Here is a 5,959-nt window from a genome sequence, read left to right on the forward strand (position 1 = left end):
ACTGGATATCCTAATCAATAGATTCAATGTGTAATAACAAGTTTTGAATAATATGAACCAAAACATGCAATATTGAAGAATGGTACCTGAAGCGATTGAGGATGAGTGAATAAAATCTATATTAATGAAGTATATATTCCCTATGGAGTGACGTACCTAGCTACAATTATACTCTTTATAGCTTCACTTTTGTGAATGTGAAAGTGGAGGCTATTTTTTATGAAATTTAGGGGCAAGAGCGTTCACTAAATAAGGATAGACGTGCATGGCATTTAATACACGAGCTTATGAATACACCCTTGAAAAGTTTGTGTGTAGTTTGTTGTTTAAGATAGAGTTCAAGACTATAAGTCACTCTTGTTGAATCATAATCTTTCTCACTACGCAAAGGTTCAAATCAAAAGATACCTTTGTTCATGAGTAATCTTATGGATACAAGAATTGCTCAAGAAAATATTTTAAAATTCAAAGTGAGAGATTGTTTGTCACGACCCAAATCCATAGATTGTGACCGGCGCTAAGGTATGTAAGTGGTAGCTCTGAAACCCGTAACCAGTCTCGCGGATAAACATACAAACATACGAAACATCAATAAACCTGCATAAAACCAATGCTCGGAGCAATCGAAACTCCAACCTAAATCTAGCATTTAAACAACAATATAGTATAATGCTCGGCTCAACTTTAAGACTCCAACATCATGGCATTTATAATAATAACCAACCAAAGTATAATCATACCAATAGAAATATAATAATAGTTAACCAATCCAAAAAACCACAAGTCTAGAATAAAATAAAAGACATCAACTGAATACTACTGCAGTTTAAGAGTTAATTAGTTTGACCATCTTTATTTTAGTAAAAAGAAGACCTCCAAAGAAAGTGAAAACTGAAGATCCATCAGGTGTCAAAAATCATAAACCTAAAAAAAATGGGAAAACAACAGGGGTCAGATATACTGAGATGAGTTCATACTACTATTTATATTTATTATGCAAAAACCTTTAAAACCAGAAAATCCTTTTATAGTCATATTGTAGCACCCCTCTCGAATATATATTTAAAATTAATTCAAAAACATAATTCAAATTTAATCTCATAAAATTTTCAGTTCAAACATTTATTAACGATCTCAAAATAATACAGATTTATTAAATTTACAAAAAAATCAATTTATTATCAGAAAGCCAAATGTTAATTTCAAAAACAAAACTTAATTGTTCGTATAAAATTTAAAACTTAGATTTACGATAAAATCTAAACTCCGATGACACTGTTGACCCCACCTAACCAAACCAACTGATTGATTGCACGAACCTAGATGGATGAGTCATTACGGTCTATATCCTGAAAAATAGGTGGCAAGGGGTGAGCTGTCTACTCAATAGAATATTGCTAATTATATTTATATATATGGCAACAAGCAAGCAAAATAAATAACAGAATGTCATTAAATCAAATCATAAACATCCAACTACTCTCATATTTAAACCCACGAATATAATCAGACAAATTAAATCATAATTTATTATATTTATTTAATTAGAGCCCTGCTTAACCTAGCTGAATCATATCCAATGGTTTGCCGGCCATCACAATCACATTAACAATATATATATATCGCACAGGATACTAAACACATTAGTATCCCGACACCACCCCAGTGTCTAGCAAAACGCACAAGATATTCTATGCTTCCGAGAATATCCCGGCACCGAAGTGCCTAGCAAAACTTTGATCACATCCTTTATCTCATCATTTCACGATTTAATCGTCGCATCTCTAAACCATTGGATATAATCAGTCCTAGGTAAGCAACTGTCAACTTCTTTAATTATTATCAAAATTTAATTCTTTAACTGCCTCATCGAATATAACCAAATACTCTCAACATGTATCCAACATATCAATCAATTTCACCATCACATGATCTAATTATATTACACTCAAAACAAATACGGCAAAAATATAATTACTACACCAACTAACATATAATTTATCATATACCACAACACCAATACCAACCACATAATAATCCACATTTAACAATCAACAAATATACATAAATATAATTAACTATACTTACCTCCATTGCATACCAAACTTACTATCCGAGGGTTCTACTCAACAAGATACGTTATCCGCGTCTTTTAAAATATTTATAAGGCACATTAAATATAATTACTCTTTAAACATAATTTATTATTTTATAAAATTATCTATTAAACATGATTTATTTGGTTAAAAGTACCAAAAAGAAATACAATTAATATATATATATATATATATATATATATATATATATATATATATATATAATCAGTTGGACTAAAAATTTTAAATTTTAAAGTATAGAAACTATAGTTATATGGGTGTTAAAACCTAGCAATTTAAGATTAACACATACCCACTGTACACGCATGAAATTGAAAGAATAAAGAAAATTTTCTTCTCGTAATCCGTGATAATGAAGGATTCATGGTTAAACTTCAAAACTAACTTCTAAAATCAAAATAACTTTTTCTCACTAATAGCTAATTTAGTAAAAGAAACTATCAAATCAAAACCCAATTTTGTTTGTTCTTCCTAATAGAAAATTTGAAAAAAAAATTATAAATGTTAGATTATTATCTTTTTAAAGCTGTGTAATAGCTCCTTCCTTTTGAATTAAACTTAAACAATCTAAGCTAAATTTATTGTATGCCAAATTCTTCTCTTCTTTTTCTTTTTGAGTGTTAACCCTAAACTAAAAAGTGACGGCTCAACAATTAAAGTAGCCCCTTTAAATATTTATTACTAATCTAGGGTTTTATCTTAACAAAAATGTAAAATTCCAAATTCACCCATTATATTTATTTTTAATCTATTATTATTATTATTATTATTATTATTTTCCGGATGTTACACATATATATAGCATCACAGATAAGTATTGAAAAGAAATCCCAAAGTAGGTGAGACGAATCTCCACCGATCCCAAAATAGGTTAGATGTATGTCTGCTGATCTCAAAGTAGGCTAGATGTATGTCTGTCGATCCCAAAGTACTTACAGTGCACACAATCTCGATGATACCCATCGAGTAGCACGTTTCAATCCAAATCCATAATAAATTCAAAACAGTTAGAAACTACATATACAATATATATAAAAAAAATATATACTTTACTTAATAAAGAGGTAAATAATAATATAAACTCACTACTTGCTGAACCTCCAACACAGCCTGTCAAGGAACTAAACCTGATTTGACTCCGAAACACGGGCAGTCGACGAGTCTAAAAAAATAATGCATAAGTTAAAATCAACTCAACCCCTAACTCTTAAAGTACTAGACACCACACATGACTAGCACAATTAACCAACAAGCCAAAGTATAAACCAAAAGTATAATAATCATACATACTCGATCATAACCTAAGTCATACAATATTGAAGTCAAATTGAGTTTCCATTTTGAAAACATAATCCGAAAAAACATTTCAAATAACTTAGTTAAAATCATAAAACAGAGTTTAAACCAAAGTGGTGAGCTAGCTGAGTTATCACAACTGTCAAGCGTATACTCATAAATTGGACGACCCAAATATAACTCAAACCAAACATCAAACCAAAGTAGAACAATTCATTTAAATTACAGAAACACTTTAATAAACGAAAGTCTCAATTTTGAAAAAAAGGTGAACTCAAATTCAACGTAAAAACCCAAGTATAACATCATGCTTACAAAATGTTCGATAAAAGTCCCCAAAGAACAAACACAATCGAATAGGCCAAAAACCAACATACAACAGGCATATCATGCATATTTATCACATTTTATACATCACATGCCATAAAAATATATTTGGAATCAATTAGCATGCTTTTCACAAAATCAAGCTAATTAAGCAGTCGCAACACTTAATCCAATACGGGGACAAATATGCATCGCCAAATCCAAACACCTTAGATCAGATTACATACATGTTATAATCAATAATATGAAAACAGTCCAGATTCTAAGTCTTCCCAAAATATTGAATCTGTAAATATAGCATTTTAAGCGTATAACTAGCTAGTTTGTAATTGATAGATGCGGTGATGTTAGAGTTTACACAGAGTTATGCTTGATAGTATTTCGTTTGGCTTATACATATGAATAGGTGTCTTAATGTCCGCCCTGTGTATGAGTGTGGGGTGTATCTATTTATAGACGCGTTTGTTTCCCTTATTTTCCTTGGTCGATGTGGGTTTTGTGCCAATCCTAGTGCTTTATAGGCTTTTTCCATCATTAATCCCCCCACTAGTTCCGGTTTCGCATAGATATTTATATTTGTAATATGAAGCAGACTTTTCTTTGGTCGGGTCGTCCTTTTGGTTTCTCCTCTTCTCTTTTTTGCAACTCACTGACAGCCTGTTATGCGTCATTTAATGTGTCCTGCACCTTTTGGTGTCCCGCCGTCGTTTCGTTTCTCTTTTATTTTCAAAATTTATCAGATTTGTCTTGTTATTGCCTTTTCATTCTCTTTGTTGTTTTTACATTCTTCTTTCTCTTCCTGCTATATTCTTCGTTTGTCGATCTATTTCTCTCCTGACCATAGCTGACAGTAATCCTAAAGCGGTTGCCACCTTGAAGAAATGACATTGTTCTTTAACTCAAGAATCTTTGGTTTCGCTATAGGAAACTTACGGTATTCCGGAAGATTATCTTATGGCTCTTTCGGCGGATGGCCAGTTTGCTAATTCTCGTCACTCTCCTAGTTCCTCCTTCATTTTTGAAGAACAACTCTTGGATGGTGTTCAATTCCCATTTGACCAGTTGCTGCTCCAGTTCCTAGAGTCTTGGAATATCGCATTATCTCAGTTGCACCCAATGTTATTCGCACCTCATTTGTTTGAAGTCGCTTCACAAACTTAACAGTGAGCGATTGTTATATAAATATTCCTGTTATATAAGGGGTGAATGTCATAAAAATTCACCAACTTTACATGTATTCTCATTTTAATCACGCGGTTTAAATTTTCTCATTTTCATGCACGAACTACCACTTTTTCTCAATTTTATGCACGGTGTTGATGTGTCACGGCTCTATTGGTGTAATTAGCCGAGGTGGAGGTCATTTTACACTAATAAATGAGTGCCACCTCAGCACCGTGCATGAATTTAAAAATATTGTTAGTTCGTGCATGAAAATAAAAAAATTTAAACTGCGTGATTAAAATGAGAAAACGTGTAAAGTTCGTGATTTTTTTTAACATTAACCCTATAAATAAAGTAACAAACTAAACACCATTTGAATTTCCCATGAAGTAAACAAATTACCACAAAGAAAGGAGCATAAGTAATAAAGTTTTCATGAGTTAAGGAACAAATGTCAGTAAAAGGCAAAAATACCAATATTAGTATTTTATAAATATTTTATTTTATATTTATATTTTGTGAAATTAATTTTTTGTCAATATTTTTATAATTTTTCATTCAAACTGTTACATAAAAATCCCTTTATTTATGGGTTAAATATGTTGCAGGTCACCATACTATCAATTTATTTCAAAAAAAATATCGGATTTTGATGTATATCTAAAAAGTTATAAAACTTTCAATTTATTTCAAAAAAGATATCAAATTTTGATTTATTTCTAAAAAACTATCAAACTATTAATTTATTTCAAAAAAAAATACCGAACTTTCATTTATTTTTAAAAGATTATCAAGTATTAATTTTTTTGATTCATTAGAGATTTTTAATTAAATTGAGAATTATACACGTGTAGTTTATATGACGAATAATTACCTTAACATTGTTCCGATTAGGATGATTGAAAAAAATAACTTTTGGTAATCTTTTAAAAATAATTAAACGTTTGATATCATTTTTGTAATACATTGATAGTTTCATAACTTTTTTCAAAAATTTCGGCATATTATTTTTGAAATAAATTGAAAGTTTGATAGTATTTTATAAATAAATTAAA

Source organism: Mercurialis annua, linkage group LG1-X (genome assembly GCF_937616625.2).
Source record: "Mercurialis annua linkage group LG1-X, ddMerAnnu1.2, whole genome shotgun sequence".
NCBI classification, from domain to species: Eukaryota; Viridiplantae; Streptophyta; class Magnoliopsida; order Malpighiales; family Euphorbiaceae; genus Mercurialis; species Mercurialis annua.